The following is an 18931-nucleotide window of genomic DNA, read 5'->3' on the forward strand; positions in this document are numbered from 1 at the left end:
GAACCAACCCTGCTGATGCCTTAATTTTGAACATCTAGCCCCTAGCGCTATGAGACAATAAATTTCCATTGGTTAAGCCACTAGGTCTGTGGTACTTTGTTGCGGCAACCCTAACAAATGAATATAGGGCTAGAGTTGAGCATTTCCCTTATTCCACTTGGAATGCTAGAGAAGGCTACAGTTGGAGAGTTCCCTTTCCCTAGGGGATTTAGACAATGCAGCTCTAAATCCCCTAGGTTGGTCAGGCTCTGGTAAAACCTCAGTCAGTTAGGTTCTGATGAAATATTTGCTTTTGAGGACCATCCTTGTTAAAAAGAACAGAATATTCTGGGCATATTTCAAAATAGCTACCCTTCCCCTCTCCTTGCAGGAAGCACAAGAGGATTTCCCTCCAATCACTGTGAGAATTTGGTAGAGCTCCTAGAAGCAAAACTCACAAAAATGTGAAAGCCCCTTTAAGACTGGGCTCCCATGAATTTTTAACTGTCCATACTAAAACAGTTCATCCATTACAGTTTAGGCTTTCCTACTTTTACTGTTTCCCATGGGGGTTTCTGTTCATGAGCTTTTGTTCCAGTAATCTGTGATTCTCTGAATCTGCTAGTCTGTCTCTCCAATTTTGGAAACAGTAGTATGCCCTGCAACTTTCATTCTCTGATGGATCTAAGAGTTTTTGATTTCCAGCTTGTTCAGCTTTTTTGTGTGTAGATGGGAGCAACATTTCTAAGCCCCTTATATGCTGGACTGGAAACTGAAATTCACCCTCCAGACAACTATATTCTATATTCCAGTCAGGAAGAAGTATGGACAAAGGAACTGTGTGCCCTCCAAGCACATATTTCTTTTTAATCAGTAAAACAATAATTTTCCCAGAAACTACGTAGACTTTCACTTACATCTTGTTGGCCAGAACTAGGTCACATCACTACCCTTGTTGCAAAGGAGGCTTAAAACATATGTATTTTCTAACTGAGCGTGTGATAACTCCATAAAAATTAGGGGACTGGTAGTAAGAAAAGTGAAGGGAATGGATACATAGCAGACTACAGTGTTTTCCTCAGTTTAATATTTTGGCTGTCCAATATCCATGCATACATGGCCTGTCACAACAAATGCTTATCCTCTCTCCTGTGGAACAACTTCGAAGTCTCATCAGCTTCTTGCACCCAGCTGAAGTGAAGGGATTGCTTGGAGATATTCAATGATCTCTGTCAAAGATAATGACTAATGAACTAAGTGTATCTAATAAACTAACAGATGAGTCAAAAAAGGAGTAACCAAAGTCAAAACACTCTACAGAAGGGAAAACAGGAAACATACAGCAGTCACTTATCCATAGGAAATATTAAATTATTCTGAGTAAGAATAGCAAGAACTCCCTGTTCTGCAATAGAGTAAAATTTTGAATATTCCATCTGCCAGTTCTACATCTAGTTATGCTGTAAGTCAACACCGTCCAAGAGAAATATAGCATGAGCCACAAAGGCCAGCCTCATATGTAATTTCAAATTTCCTAGAATTCTCACTTAAAAAATAAGTTGGTATATTAACATTAACAATATATTCATCTAACCTAGGATATCAAAAATCTTAATAATCAACATGATCAAAGTATTAATTATATATATTATATCCTTTTTAATGCCAAGTCTTTGAAAGCTAGTATATTTTTTACATTTATAGCACATCTCAATTTGGAATAGTCACATTTCAAGTGCTCAATAGCCGCATATAGCTAGTGACTACAACAACTATATAGACAATGCATCTCTAAGTCCTCTCTCTGTCCACTGCCCTCCATGAATCTTAATTCTACTCCCAAGGGGATTCTCTGCATCTCTTACCTTTCCAGGCTGTACATGAAGTGTACATTATGGAAAATGCCTTAACTGGAGCTGCACGATTTTCACAGCACACCTGCACATGGTATATGTTTGGCAGACCCACAGATAGCCCTAGGGGTTGAATATTCAGACTGTAACTTGCCAAGTTTGTATATTGTTGGCAGTGGAATTCCCTCAAAAATCAAGCATTACTTCTGTTCAATGACTTGTAACCACAACCGAAGATTGTGTGTAGATGTCACCTTAAAATGTCTCCAGAGAGGCTTGGGGCACCAGCATAATCTCTTGCAAAGAGTGCAGCTTTTCTTGCATTGACTTTGGTGATGGATACAGAAACAGTGGCATTTTTATCTTTGAAAAGCTCTCAGTCAACATAGATTGCAGGCCTGAACAAATGCAGATTTCAGGCCTGGACAAAAAGTGTCTCCTTTATTGAAATTCTAATTCCTTCTACCCCTACTAGCAGTAAACTGACAAAGGATCTCATTTGCCCAAGACTAAGATGGTTCCCAGGATGTAGAGCTTTCAATTTTAAGACTGGAAAAATAGTTCCAGGAAAATGGATGAGTTTGCCACTCTAGCTTACAGATAGGCCAAGTCCAGACTTGGTCTCTCTCTCTCAGAATTTTGCTTTCCAAAGCTCCATTTTCTCTACATTTTAGGATCTGTTATTTGCAGCAATCCGTTTCCAGATTTCAGCTTCTTTATTAGTTATGGATTGCATTTGGCTGCATACATCAGAAAACTGACTAGAAGCTTAATCAAATAGAGAAATATTTTTCTCAAGCAATGGAAGTATGAAAGTGGGTAAACTGTCTGACATAGTAACTCCATAAAGTGTGAAGAACTCGAGTTCCATCTAGCTTTCTTCTTACTCAGCTTTAGCATGTGACTTTTGTCCTTATAATCAAAAAATGATTCATCTATCTTCAGAAGCTGCATATTCATTTTAGGCAAGATTAAGATTAAGGGTAATGTACAAGAAAAGAAGCACACTAACTGAGGCTGAGTTTAATATCAACCAAAAAAAAAAAAAAGGCTTTCTCAGAAGCCTTCCATCCAGTAGAATTCCACATACATCTCATTATTTTGGTTGTGTGGCTACTCCTAACTTCAAGGGACTCTGAGAGATGAGTATGAGTATTTTTCATTGATTTATTGATGCCTCAAAAGAATAAGGCTATTGTTAGTAAAGAAGAAAAGAGAAAGGTAAATTGGTGAATGCTGAATAATATAGATAAGATATATATTTTATTGAATTTGAGAGAAAATATAGAAACTTCTTAAAGATAAGGTAATAATAAAAGGGCCTACTTTACACATAATTCTTCACAAATAAATTTTGCTTGGTGATTCAATTAAGTTCATGGCTTACACATTAAAATTTCAAGGCCGGGCACAGTGGCTCACACCTGTAATCCCAACACTGGGAGGCCAAGGTGGGCGGATCACCTGAGGTCAGGAGTTCAAGACCAGCCTGGCCAACATGTGAGACCCCATCTCTACCAAAAATACAAAAATTAGCTAGGCGTGGTGGCAGGTGCCTGTAACCCCAGCTACTCGGAAGGCTGAGGAAGGAGAGTCACTTGAACCCGGGAGCAGAGGTTGCAGTGAGCCGAGATCACACCACTGCACTCCAGCCTGGGCAACAAGAGGGAAACTCCATCTCAAAAAAACGAAAAAAACAAACAACAAAAAAAAACTTCGAAGAATATGAATGACCCTAATGGAAATTAGACTGAGCCAAAGAGAACATGGGTAACTCCAGCCTTTGTTCCTTTTTGTTAGTTCTTGAGAGTTTGTGAATTTTTTTAGGCTTGCTCTAAAGCCAAAATCATAAACTCCATTACCAGGGAGGTAACATAAATCAGTGAAAAATATTGGTATAAGGAATACTTTTTTTTTTTTTTTTTGGTGAGACACGGTCTCGCTTTGTCACCCAGGCTGGAGTGCAGAGGTGCCATCTCGGTTCACTGCAGCCTTGACCTCCTGGGCTAAAGCAATCCTCTCATCTCAGCCCCCAGAGTAACTGAGACTACAGGTGTGCACCACCACACCTGGCTAATTTTTTGTATTTTTTTTTGAGGCAGGGTTTCGCCATGTTGCCCAGGCTTGTCTTGAACTCATGGGCTCAAGCAATCCACCTGCCTCAGCCTCCCAAAGTGCTGGAATTACAGATGTAAGCCACTTCACCCAAAGGCACACATTTTGATTGCATTTTAAAGATTGCTGAATATTCTGTATATGTAAAGACAAATATGCTTTCTTCCATTTTTTTTTGAAGGACATACACTTTTGGGTCTATATTTCATTTTCCTTCTCTTGAAACATAGAGAAAGACTTCTCTACAATGAGAAACTGACAGTGTACGCACAATATGAATGATAACTAGCATTTGACCTAGAATTGGAAAGTCAATTGCAAGTGATATGTCTACAGCAAACGAAAAAGGACTCACACTATCTAAAGGGGCACCTACTAAGTAGAGCTAGGCCATTATTATAATAGCATGCAAAAGTTTAGACCCGGTGCTGCCAGATTATGATTAGGATTCAGATTTTTATATAAAATTTCCTGGGTTTGAACTGTTGGCTCAAAAAAAAAAACTTACAAACAATATACAAAGTAAATATACCAGGTCTGTAATTCATTATAGATTTGGATAATGGACCATCAGATGGATAATTTTGCTCTAGGAAAAAACCCAGAAAGTTTCCATAATATTAAGTCATTGAAAGCACTACAAGAGCATAAGATGTGTGGACATGGGGCAGAGAGAAAATAAAACTGGTAAACCAGATTTGGGGGAGAAGAAAAACAGAGATTATATATGATATGCCCTGATGTCATATAAAGGTGTATTAGGTGTTTTAATTATATTGTGCAAGGATTCTTTGTATAGACTTCAGACTCATTTTAAATACTTTTCAAGTAATAGTAGCTATCAATACACATCAGTAAAAATAGGGCCATCTAGAGTAGTTGGCACCAATAAATACTAATGAGGGTCATTAAGTGTTTTGCAGGTCAAAATGCGAAGTCTTAACTTTTGATCTGCAAAACCTCCAAGGCTATGAATTAATTAGGAGCAAAAACATTGTGGGAGCAGAAGGAAGGGTGAACTATAGTTAGACTAATATAATTTTAAACCTTATAGCAGGATGGCTAAGAAGATAGGCTTTGAGGCCAGGCACAAAGGCTCATGCCTGTAATCCCAACAATTTGGGAGGCCAAAGTGGGAGGGTTGCTTGAGGCCAAGAGTCTGAGACCAGTGTGAACAACACAGCTAGATCCCTGTCTCTACAAAAAAATTGAAATATACGTATAGCCAGGCATGTGGAGGGTGCCTGTAGTCCCAGTTACTGGGGAAGCTTAGGTGGGAGGATCGCTTGCGCCCAGGAACTCAGGGCTGCAATGAGCCGATATCTCAACACTATGCTCCTAGGCAACAGAACGAGGCCCTATTTCTAAAAAGAAGTAAAAGAAGAAAATAGGTTTTGTAATTAGGCAGATCTGATTTAAAAGCCAATACCAGCCATTTATAGTTCTGTGAAATTGAATATGTTGTTTTATTTCTTTAAGCATCAATTTTTTCATCTGCAAAATCTCACTGATGATAGTCCCTATTTCATGAGTTGCTGTAATGTTTAAATAAATGCATAGATTAAACAGCACCATACATGTAAAGCACTGAGCAAAGTCGCTGGTACAAAATAAGATCTTCAACACCTTATATATAGAAAGACTTCTAAGAAGACATGTGTACCTTTTGTATATATATTTTTATATACAATATACAGGAAAGCTACCATGTGCAAGGAAATGCCACCAGTTTTATTTTACTCACACCTAAAAATAATATAGTGTTATAATAATGTATGAGCTCAGCTCAAATTATTTTTTCTTGGTGAAATATTTGTAGTATATTCATTCTGTAGAACTTAGTTTTAACAGCAGGGTATTGATTTAATATAAGTATTCCCTAGTTACACCAGCATTTTTTTCACTTTAGAAGAAAAATATGTGCCCCAAAGAATGGCATAGGTTTATTGTGTTTTAACCACAATCTCATTTTTGCATTGATTTAATAAACCGATTGTGTTTTATTCAAGTGTAGGATGAGAACCTGAATGGGAGCATTTAACAAATGTTGAGTCAAATGCCCCTTCAGGCCTGGAAATCAATCACTCATGTTTCTCTCACTGAGCAAACACAGACAAGGCAGAACATGCCTATAATCACAGGTCTCCCCTTCAGAGTCTCCCGAGCGTAGAAGAGTACATTAGTCGTTGTCACTTTTTTGACATCTCAGAAATTGCTTCCAGTAGAAGACGCTATTCCCTCTAAAACTCTTTTCTATGTTTTTTGCAGCATCATATAGGCAGGGACTATCTCTGTGCTGTTCACAACTATATCCCATCATTGATGAGTGCTCACCAAGCACTTGTGTGAATTAACCAAAGTCCAATCTTTCCAGGTTAATTCTCCTGGTAGACCAGAGAAAAGTCAAAATGTCCAAAATAGCACTTAGAGTTAGCATCATCAATTTGAACAATTAATTACTTGTCAGTTTTGAGTAAAATATGCAAAAGCATTTCTTACGGTTCTTTTTCCCTCACAAAAATGAGCACATATTACATATTCAATAAATACTGACTAAACCAAACTTAATTTCTAATCCTTTCCATTTTCTTTTGGTAATAATTAGCAAAGTCAATTTTATTCAAATATAATCTAAAGGGTACATAGCTTGTTCTTGAAAATAAAGTGGCAACGTAATGAATTCATGAGACTGGAAATCTTCAGGTCATGACAGCAGAGCTAATTCTAATAAAAGAGGCAGAGTACAAGTTTTGAGTTGAGAAAGAATAAAACATTCTTCTAGATTAATACTCATTTTCCTTAAGTGTGAAGCAGATTGAAAAGAAAAGATAATGAGCCCATTTAGTTTAATGTCCAAAGTGATTGCATTACGTAAGGGTACCAGAATATTCTATGACTGCAAAACTCATTCTGTTACCTATTTTATAGCTTTCAATGGCAACCTATTTTGAGCCATTTGAACAAGGGAATTAAGGTTCTATAGAGGAGAAAATGACAGCAATTCCAGTTATATAAATGTAACTAACTCAATAAAATACAATCTTTCCCCTAGAATTCATCAGCAGATCAGCACCTAGATGAAATAAATCCACACAAAGACAGTTCCCATTAGTAACCTTGCCATTATAAAATAGATGGCAGTATTCTTCATAATGTCAAAGGCTTGGCTATTTAAAAAAAAAAAAAGCCAATGTCGCTTCAAAACAATAAGGTACAACTAAACAAAACCTGAACCCTGAAATTTAAGAAAAATGTTATTTATTAGGTACATTCCACCAATTCTTGTATGTATGTCTGAAATATACCATATGTGGTTCAACTCACACTAAGTAGGAATTTGGTTTCTGGTGTATACTTTCTACTTTATTTCTCTATGAGCAATGTATTATTTTGAATTAAATATACATATGTACATTTATATTTAATTTAGCCTTCATTATTTTGTTTTGACTTTGTAGTAGGACAAGCATGCTCAAGAAAATGCAGTAGGAAATTTATTTACTACATAAGCCATGTGAATCTCAATTGTGACAATATTTTCTTATTTCTCAGAATGCAAGCTAATAGTGGAAAGTAAAGAAAGGAATACATCTATATGATTAGGCAACATGATAACAGAGACTAAACATATGTGGAAAAATTCTGGAACCCATCTCTTCGAATGCACCTCTCTACGTTTTTTCCACCTATGACAGAGAATTCATAAGACAATATTTTATGTATACAAAATTTTATAAATACAGTCTAAATCTTAATAAAGAACTAGCTTTTGCTTTTGTTGATTCTTTCTGGTTCCTAGTTCATTCATTTATCTTATCTTTTTTCTTTCCTCTTGTCAATTTTCTGTAGTTTTTTGTGTTAATGTTTAACCCAATTATTTTCAAATTAAGCTGTAAATGAACCTCTACATAACTTTTTTTGGCAACTTTGATAAATAAAACTTTCATCATCATTCAACTCTAAATAGGTTGCTATTTCCATTGTCATTTATTCTTTAACTCTCACGTAGCAGTACTTTTTTAGTTTACAATACAGTCTTTCTAAATGGCTTTCTATTCTTGATTTCGAATTTAATGTACTGTGTTCAGAGAGCACACTCTGACCTTCATAGGGACTTCTTTTGAGACCTAACACCTGGACAATGTTTATAACTTTTTCATGTATCCTTAAAAAAGAATGCATATTTTCTATTTTGAGGTCCAGGACAAGCCATTAGTTTTGTTCAAGATCATTACACTATTACTTGGTCTACTAACTTCTGATAAAGGTTTATTAAAAATATCCTATTATGATTATGAATTTGTCAAATTTTCTTATAATTATGTGGAATAAGATAATTATAAGATAAATTTGACAAATTCATAATCACAATGGTTTGGTTTTATAGATAAATATATACTTATATTTATATTTAATAAATATATATTATATAAATACATATATTTATATTTATATCAATATATAAATACTTACATTTAAATTTATATAAATATATAAATTTTTTTTTTGAGGCTGAGTCTTGCTCTGTTGTCCAGGCTGGAGTGCAGTGGCATGAGCTCGGCTCACTACAACCTCTGCCTCCTGGGTTCAAGCGATTCTCCTGCCTCAGCCTCCCGAGTAGCTGGAATTAAAGGCACCTGCCACCACGCCGAGCAAATTTTTGTATTTTTAGTAAAGATGAGGTTTCACCATGTTGGCCAGGCTGGTCTCAAACTCCTGACCTCAAGTGATTCACCTACCTCGGCCTCCCAAAATGCTGAGATTACAGGCATGAGCCACTGTGCCCAATGGGTTTTATTTATGTTGAGACAATATTGGGTACATAGAAATTTATAATTTTTATATCAAAAATTATTATTATTATGTAGTGGCCTTTATGTCTACTAATGTCTTTTGCCATATTTTCTACTTTGTCTTGTTTTACTTTGCCAGTTCTCATTTGGTTATAATTTTCTTGATATATATTTTAGTTATTCTTTTATTTGTTATCTTTCTTTGGGGTTTAATTTCATATTTGGCTCTTGGATATATCATATAGCTGAATTTTGTAATATTTGCCCAACCAAGTTATCTTTTAATAGTGATAATCTATACACATTTATTGGATATTCATGTGTAACAAAATGATCATCTTTCCACCATTTTTGTTTTTGTTTTCATTTTCCTCCTTGGCTGAATGCTGTAGGATTGATAGTTTTAGATAATAATAATTAACATTGATTGAGCATGGAGTAGGGCTAGATATTTTATCGGCTTTACACATATGATTTTATTTAACCTTCACAACAACTCTGTAAAGGAAGAAACTATTAATGTCTCCACTGTATATTTAAGGAATCTGAGGCACTAAGAGCCTAAGTAACTTGATCCAGTTTTATGACCAGTAAGAGGTAGAGATAGAATCGAAATCGGCAGCAAAATTCTAGAAATTATGCTCTTAACCAACATATTGTACTCTTCTTAAAGTACCTTCTACAATGATTTTAAATGACTTTTTGTTTTCAAAAAAATTTATACTTACATCCATAAGTGTTTCCAAAACTTTAGAATCTGACATCAACAATGGAAAATAAGCAAAAACTTTCTGAAAACCTGCTATATTATTATTTTTTTATTTATTGCCTAAAACTGAAAAGAAATTACTTGAGGAAAAAATCAACACAAATAATGTTCTAAGACTTCCTAGCCTAGCCATTGAGAAGGTCTAGCATCTTCTGCTTTCCTGCTCTTTGGCCCCTAAGCTGGCATGTAAGAAAGCCAACTTACTAATCCTGTTAGAGAGAGAGGCCATATGCAGTGGCCATGAAGGATGGGATGCAGCATGGAGCAAAGGTCAGATGAATAAGCAGCACCAGGTGCCAGAGATGTGAGTGAAGAAGCCATCCTGAGTATTCCAGCCCCTAGTCACTGTAGGTATCCCAGCTAAGGCCCCAGACATCATGTAGCTGAGATAAATCACCCCCACTCCATCCTCTTGAAACTCTTTACAAAGTCATGAAACTCTTTACAAAGTCAAACTCTTTACAAACTCTTACTAAGCCACTAAGTTTTGAGGTGGTTTGATATGTAGCAATAGATAACCAAAATAGGAGGAATACTTGGAATTGGATGAGAGATTAAAATTTTGATTTAGATCTGATTAAGACCTTTTGATTTAGATCTGATTAAGACCTTTAATATCTGAAGATGAATATTTCCTTTTAGATCAAAGTAACTAGAAAAGTTATGAACCCAACCTAAAATGTCATCAAGGGGAGGAGAAAGGATTGTCAATTTCATGTCCTAAAGGCAGGGATAAGAAAGGAATAACATTTCTTTCAGATTGTACACTACTGAGTACCATTCATCAATAATTCAATTACAGAAATATAAGTATCTGTATAATAACCATATCATGCTGTTTTATATCTGTAGATAATCACAGATTACAGATAGAAAGTAGCTTACAAGAATTATAAGGATTTATAAATGTTTTTCTCTTAATCTTTTAAAAATGTAGTTTCGGCTTTCTGCAATGTATAATAATACATATACCATCAATTCTAAACATATTACTAGGCACAAAGATGTTTATAAAATTTTTATGGGTTTCTCAACATTTATTTCATCAAAGAATTTTTTATTTCTTGAGTGTTCATTTACTTGGTCAAAACATTAAGTGTTTTAAGAAGTTTTAAAAAATCTTGTGGAAGAAATCTGAGACTCAGTAGAAGAAATGCAAGCAATATATTAGAGAAAAAATACTAATTTTAACATGAAATAAAATTTTACCAGATGAATATAGAGCATTGAAGAAAACAAGAATGATTAGATAGAAGTGGGTAAAACAAGGCAGACTAATCCAATAAAAATATTAGACACAGAATGGCTATTATTAAGAAGTCAAAAAAATAACACATGCTGGTGAGGCTGTGGAGAAAAGGGAATGCTTATACACTGCAGGTGGGAATGTAAATTAGTTCAGACCCTGTGGGAAGCAGTTTGGAGATTTCTCAAAGAACCAAAAATAGAAGTACCATTCAACCCAGCAATCCCATTACTGAGTGTATATCCAAAAGAAAATAAATCATTCTGCCAAAAAGACACCTGCACTGTCATGTTTATTGCAGCATTATTCACAATAGCAAAGACGTAGAATCAACCTAGGTACCTGTCAATGGCGGATTTGATTGAGACAATGTACATAACTCTCATGGAATACTATGCAGCCGTAAAGAAGAAAATCATGTCCATTTTAACAATATAGATGCAGTTGGAGGCCATTTTCTTAAGCAAATTAACACAGGAACAGAAAACCAAATACTGCATGTTCTCACTCATAAGTGAGAGATAAACGTTAGGTATACATGGACATAAAGATGGGAACAATAGACACTGGGAACACCAAAAGGGGAAATAAGGAGGGAGAATGGATTGAAAAGCTATTATTGGGCATATATTCACTATTTGGGTGACAGTTTCATTTGAAGCCCAAACCTCAGCATCACACAATATATCCATGTAACAAACCTACACTTACACCCCACAAATCTAAAATAAATATAAATATGTATGCCCAAATTAGGAATAGATCATATTCGAAATTCTGAGAAAAAAATATTAGACACAAAAATAATACACTGCATAAGCATCCTGTATTAATCCATGTTTTTAACTGAATCCCCCCAATTATGCAAAAAATTATTTTATTAAAAGACTGAATTTTGGAAGGCCTGGAAAACCAGAATAAGGTTAATCTTCCAGGAAGAATGTCCAAAACAACACAACAAAATTGGTAAATTTTATCAATGACTAAATCCCCACTACTGCTGCTAATCCAAGTACCAAAGAAAGTCACTCTTGGAACTAATGAAAAATTACTGCTGTTTCTGCTTTGGTCACCAAAGATAGCCAAACACTAGCACTGCCAGAAAAATAACAGAAATATCATGTAAAACCTCCTCCTCCTCTCTCACTTCCACATCAAATTCTCACTCTCATACATATAAGTAGCGAAGCCTGTATCACATGCCTCTGTGGTAGCTGCAAGGGTGTCTGGGAATCTGCATCCTGCCTCCTCCATTAGAGGGTCAGACATAGCATAGAATTGTCTCCAATATGTGCAAAGATAATGCCCCTCCCCACCCCCAGAATAAGACAGATGAGCACTACACCTACCAAAAAGCCATGATATGGAAAATGTGTGTGATGAACAGTGGACAGTGCAATAAATTTAGATGCTACTTGAGAACAGGGACTTTATCTTCCTAGTTTGCCTAGAATAGAATCTGGCAAATGCATAGCAGAAATTAAATGAATGACTCAGTTATGGAATGCTGGCCACATTTTAAATATCCATCATTCCAATGTATATTAATATGCTTTGCAAATTGAGAAGAGTCTCCTATATACTTTTTCTTTTTGATGACTATAACGGGGTGGGGATGACGAAAGTAGTAAAAGCTTCCAGACACTACTGATTAAGTGCATGAAATGAAAATGAACATAGAATAACTAATATAGCCTAATTAAATTATTAAATTTCAAGGACGAAGAAATAATACTTCAGTAACCCAAGGGAAGAAAACAAACCACTACAAAGAAAAAAACAATATCAAGTTGACCTCAGACATCTTCATGGTATTCGAGTCTAGAAGGCAACAGAGCAAGTGTCTGAAGGAAAGAAATTCAATGTCTACAAGGTCTAGAGAAAATGTAACCCAAGTTCATATGCTGCTAAGTTGTTCTTAAAATATAAAAGTAACAGATATCTTCACATGTGCAAGACCTCAGGAACACAATATCTGTGAATTTTTCTGGACAGAAAAAAAAACTACCTGACATTGAAACCTAACCAGTAGACCAATCAAAATAAAAATATTCTTAGAAAAACTGTGGAGAAACAACTAATGACAAGGCTCATGGTTCCAGAACAGAATCGAAACGTCACTTGCTTAAAAACATGAAAGCAGTAACTCACCTAAAAAAGACTGGCCGGAGAAAAAAGGCAGAGGTGGTAAATGTAATAGTACAAATATTCTCATTTTCTTAATAGCTAAATAATAGATAATGTTTTTAAATGACACACATCACAGAAATATGACTCCAAAATCTTTTTTCATAGTCTTTTATTGTTAGCCCTAGAAGGATTTTGTATCTTGTAGATACGATTTTGTATCTCTTTTGGTGGAGAACCACTCGTTTAAATTTAGCAATTACTTTGGTTTTACCTGTTTCTTTTTCTGTCTTTAAAATTATGTGAGCTTAAATGTAAAACTTTCAATTTAAGAAGCAGTGGATGTAATCTTATTATAAAAATTCTTTCTATCTCCTATATCTAAGTGTGCATAAAAAATTTGGGGAATAATTTGTTGTTTCTGAGGGAAGGAAAGTGTCCTCCAAAAACATCATATTCCACCAAAATGTTTTCCAACTCAAAAAAAAGCAATGAACATTCTCAACCATGAAAGAATCCAAGAAATTTAACAGACCCAAGATTTTGCTGGGGGAAAAAATATGCTTTCATTTATGCCAGTAAAATTAAACCAATAAAGAAATTACTGGAAAATATGTATGATTCAAATCATTTTTATTCAAAAAAGTGAGAGCCAAAATCATCTTCACTCACACAACATACTGTCTACATTTACATGACTTCATTTCCCCTAAAAACATCATATTCCACCAAAATGTTTTCCTCATTAAGAAAAAGCAACGAATGGCCAGGCGCGGTGACTCAAGACTGTAATCCCAGCACTTTGGGAGGCTGAGGCAGGCGGATCATGAGGTGAAGGGATTGAGACCATCCTGGCCAAAACGGTGAAACCCCGTCTCTACTAAAAATACACAAATTAGCTGGGCATGGTGGTGCGTGCCTCTAATCCCATGTACTCGGGAGGATGAGGCAGGAGAATTGCTTGAACTGGGACCCAGGAGAGAGAGATTGCAGTGAGCAGAGATCACGCCACTGCACTCCAGCCTGAGGTACAGAGCGAAAGAAAGAAAGAAAGAAAGAGAGAGAGAGAAAGGAGAAAGAGAAAGAAAGAAAGGAAAGAGAGAGAAAGAAAGAAAGAAAGAGAAAAAGAAAGGAGAGAGAGAGAAAGAAAAGAAAGAGAAAGAAAGAGAGAAAAAGAAAGCAAAAGAAAAAAGAAAGAGAAAAGAAAAGAGAGAAGGAAGGAAGGAGAGAGAAAGCACAACGAACATTCTCAAGCATGAAAGAATCTAAGAAATAGTACAAACCCAAGACTTTGCTGGGGGGAAAATATGCTTTAATTTATGCCAGTAAAATCAAACCGATAAAGAAATTAATGGAAAATATGAATGATTCAAATCATTTTTATTCAAAAAAGTGAGAGCTAAAATCATGTTCACTCACACAACTTACTGTCTATATTTATTTACATGACTTCATTTTTCCACTGTTGTCATCGATATAATTCTACTCTTCCAGGAAACTCTAGCTCAGAAAGTTAAAAGTTGAAAATAACTTTTTTGTTAATTCCAGGAATTTCATGAAAGACACAGCAACTCTTCAATAAAAAGCATAAACAAGAGTTTACATCTCCAGAGTCTCTAAACCCCTCACCTCAAAATCTACCAGTGTTAAACTGTTATACCATGTCCTTACCGAATTCTAAGCAAGTCCCCATGTTGAAAGCCCAGGCTTAACCTAGACTTTAAATCACTCATAACTATAACCTGACTTTGGCCCACTTCCTCTGAGATGCTAAGACACCATCAATACAGGGCTCTTCTTACCATGGTAAGAATAAATTCAGCTTTGTCTTATCGTTGCTTTGGTAACATTTCTAGTGGAGCTAGCATTCAACAAAAGTCAAAACTGGAAAGAAGAAAAACAACATAAATCAAGACAAGAAAATACGTGAAAACCCAAGCATACCTCAAAAGGTCAGAATAGGGGAGGAGGAGTATGGCGTATAACAACAGCAAGAGACAAATAAGACTATGAAGACCAGCTGGGCGCAGTGACTCAAGCCTGTAATCCCAGCACTTTGGGAGGCCGAGGCAGGTGGATCACAAGGTCAGGAGATCGAGACCATCCTGGCTAACACGGTGAAACCCCATCTGCACTAAAAATACAAAAAATTAGCCAGTGTAGTCCCAGCTACTCGGGAGGCTGAGGCAGGAGACTCACTTGAACCCAGGAGGCAGAGGTTGCAATGAGCTGAGATCACCCACTGCACTCCAGCCTGGGTGACAGAGCAAGACTCCATCCCCCGCCCCCCGCAAAAAAGACTATGAAGACCAAGATTCTGGTCTGGTCAAGGTCTGAGACGGACCTGGCTCCCTTAAGAATATGGTCCTGCCAGATCTGGTGGCTCACACCTGTAATCCCAGCATTTTGAGAGGCCAAGGCAGGAGGATTACATAAGCCCAGGAGTTCAACACCAGCCTGGGCAATATAGAGAGACCCCCATTTCTATGAAAAGTAAACAAATTTGCCAGACATAGTGGTGCACACCTGTAGTCCCAGCTACCCGGAAGGCTGAGGTGGGAGGATCACGTGAGGTGAGAGATCAAGATTGCAGTGAGCTGTGATCATGCCACTGCACTCCAACCTGGGCAACAAAGCAAGACCCTGTCCCAAAAATTTAAAAAAATATATATAGTCCTAAGAGGTAGCTATTGCATTCCTACTAGAGGAACTAAGGAACAAAGACCAATATTATACCTTTGCCTTCTATTTTGAGGAGTTATTCATCAAAAGTGTAGATCAAGGACTGCCTACTACAGAAGTATATTTTTTCCTGGGCCCTATCCTTAATCAGAATCTCTGGGAAGAGGTATGGAAACTAGCATATTTAATAAGTCATGCCCTTTAATAAAGTCTTACACCAATATTGGAGAATCACTGAGCAAAATGTCCAATCATCATATTAAATTACCCTTTTCAACATTGGGCATCTTGACTCTAATTAAAACAGCTGAGTGCTTCTGGATGGAATAGATAGCAGTAAGGTAATTCAGTAAATCAAATGCTAAAATTTTTCTCCCTGAATCCAACCCGTCTTCTCAAGTTCATGTACTGCATTCCCCCATCCACCCTCCCCTTAATGTATAAGTTGACTGATTAGATAGAAATATTACTAGTAATGCACAGCAACCTGACTTCTTCTTTGGAGCACTTATCACAACTGTAATGCCTTTCATTGTTCAATTATTTGCTTAAAGTCTATTTTCCCTGCCGGATAGTAATCTCCATAAGCAGAGGGAACAAGTCTGTCTTATACACAGTCATAGCTTCAAATCCTACCACAGCGCTAAGATGATAGATCTTCAATAAATAGTTGTTCAATTAATTAACAAAATAGTGGAAAATATCAGTCAAATACAATGATTTCAGTTCTAGTGAAATCGATGGTGAGATATTCTCTCTCTAATAGTAATCAGTCAACAAGTTGTATTGTTTCCTAGGATCACTCCGTGAAAATAAAATAAAGCGATCAGCATGAAAGAGAAAGTCTGGGTAGGATTAGCACAATGGAAAGAGTAAATGGTTTGGAACCTTATAGGAACATTTTTAAATCCAAGATAATACATTTGTGTAACCTCAGGCAAGCTAATCCTTCTGAGATCCCAGTTGTCAGTAAATTGGATGTTATATTAGCTACTTCTCTGACTTGTGGGCTAGAAGGATTGACAGACTATGACCTGTGGGCCAAATCTGGCCTAGAACCTGTTCCTGTACAATCTGGGAGCTAAGAATGGTTTTTACACTTTTTTTTCAAAAGAAGCTATTTTATTTGACATGTAATAGATAGTCATAAAGCAGGTCCATATATTTAGTTTTCTGATATCCTAATGTATTTCCACAAACCTTTTAAGTCTACAATTTTATATAGTTTTCCATCAGGGAAGCAAGATACATATAATTTTTTTATATTTAACTAGTTAAAGGTTTTAAGAGGGTTCAGTCTCTAAATCAGGAACAATTTAGTCATAACACCATACAAACACATTTAAATATTCAGGAAAGAGATTTTTAAGATTATTGCTTAGTCTTATAAAATGGTGAATTTTAACCAAATTGATGCCTCTGTATTCTTATTTATGTTTCCTCTACTCTTATATCATACTGCTTGGCAAGTAATGTAAGTTTTGACGTAATTTAAAAATTAAAGTAGGTGTAAACACATTCCAATTTGTTAAACAATTCATATATTCCCCTTTACTTACCTCACTATCTCAGGATTAATTCTCCTTAAAATGTAATCATCCCACATAGAAAAAAACTGCAGAGCTTCATCTCTTCCTTAAATAGTTTCAAGTACTGTAAGAACATAAATCCATAAAAAAACTGATTAAAATTTGACATTTCATCTTGCTTTACTAATTATGTAATAATAGAAAGATGTAAAAAACATGTTCCTTAATATGTATCTACTTAACAGAGAAATACAAAGAAACACTGCAATTATGGTTATGGGCTATTTTCCAGCCTCTTCAAGTACAGGACACAACTGTGGTTCCTACCAGTAAGGAGAAATGAATAATCAATGTTACATAACACAAAAGAAAGATGAAAGGCAGAAAAAGACAAACTGACTTTGGCTTTTAAGAACCTAATGTTAACCCTGAAATGCCAGATTCAGTAACACAACAACAAAACAAAAGATTACAGCAGCAAGCCACCACTTCACACAGTATTAAGAATTCTGAAATACGTAATAGCCTTCCTCCCACCTCCCACTCAATCTGTTGGGTCGTCTTTTTGCTTTTCCTGCTTTTTCACTGCAGGCAGTTCAAGGCTTGCCCACTGCATCGGCTCAGCTTTTCTCATAGTGATCTCAATCTTTGTTGCAGTCGTAGTTACGTAACTTCACTTTACATCAATCGCACCCCATATTTTCACATTTTGATCAAATTCCCTCTCTCCTTCAAATACAATGTGCACATTTAACAATGTGCTATTTGCTTCTTCTCAACTAAGTTCTGTGAATCTTTAGCATATGTTGAAATGGTAACTTCCCTGCCAGTCTGATGCCAGTTATGTCTACATGGAACAACTTTTTCCCCAGCATCCTTTTTAGTCCACATGTGTTTCCCTGTTGTACAGCCCTCTTGGGCTAAGAATGTATTAAAATCAGAAGTTTTTCTTCTACAACAGCTTAGGTATTTCATTCCCTCATGGAAAATAGGTACTCCAGAATGATATACACAGACTTCTTCTAGACTTTCTAGACCCCAATATGTCTTTGAACACCCTCTATTCTTACATGAGGTCCCAGTCTTAATTTCCTCATTGTCTTCTTCTTTCTTCTTCATTCCCTGATGACAGTTTATCAAGAGCTTGTTTTAGAAAGGCAGATATTTTTAATTCCAAATTTGTCATTGGTTCATCTGGGCTTGGCATTTTTATTGCTTCTACTGGCTTAGGGGCTTGAATTATGTGTTCCTGAAATTTGGGTTTCAATTCAGATAGTTCCTTCTTCTCAGTAGTCTTGACTTCAGGTTTGACTGGCTCAGGTGGCTTCTCACTATTATGTCTACCTTTGGTACAGCCTACAATGCTTAAGAAATCAGAAAAATCCGTTGTTTTTCTCTTACATCAAGACCAACCCTTTAATGCATCATAAAAGACTGGAACACCTGGGTAGTATGTGCAAGCATCATCGGAATCGGTCTCAGGATCGAAGCGCTGACCGCAGCCCCAGTTGTAGCACAGCAAGGCCATTTTCTTTTCCCACCGTCACAGGCAGGGCCCAAACACCGGGAACGGCAAGAGGATGCATTAGCCACTCCCATGTCACTAGCGCCAGTCTGATGACTGAGGAGGCTGCCAGCTTCCAGACTACACTTTTTTTTTTTAAATAGAGATGAAGTTTCACCATGTTGGCCAGGCTGGTCTTGAACTCCTGACCTCAGGTGTTCTGCCTGCCTCAGCCTCCCAAAGTGCTGGGATTACAGGCGTGAGCCACCATGCCCGGCCAGTTTTTACACTTTTAAAGCATTCAGAAGAAGGAAAAGAAGGAGGACATAAAGGA

At 36.4% G+C, this 18931-nt stretch overlaps 1 pseudogene; it reads right to left on the bottom strand.

The window, feature by feature from the left end:
- Nucleotides 1-17637: 17637 nt before the first annotated feature.
- Nucleotides 17638-18698, bottom strand: LOC744883 (cysteine and histidine-rich domain-containing protein 1-like; annotated as a pseudogene).
- Between the last annotated feature and the right edge of the window lie 233 nt (nucleotides 18699-18931).

The sequence above is a fragment of the Pan troglodytes genome, chromosome 1, assembly GCF_028858775.2.
Source record: "Pan troglodytes isolate AG18354 chromosome 1, NHGRI_mPanTro3-v2.0_pri, whole genome shotgun sequence".
In the NCBI taxonomy this organism is placed as follows: domain Eukaryota; kingdom Metazoa; phylum Chordata; class Mammalia; order Primates; family Hominidae; genus Pan; species Pan troglodytes.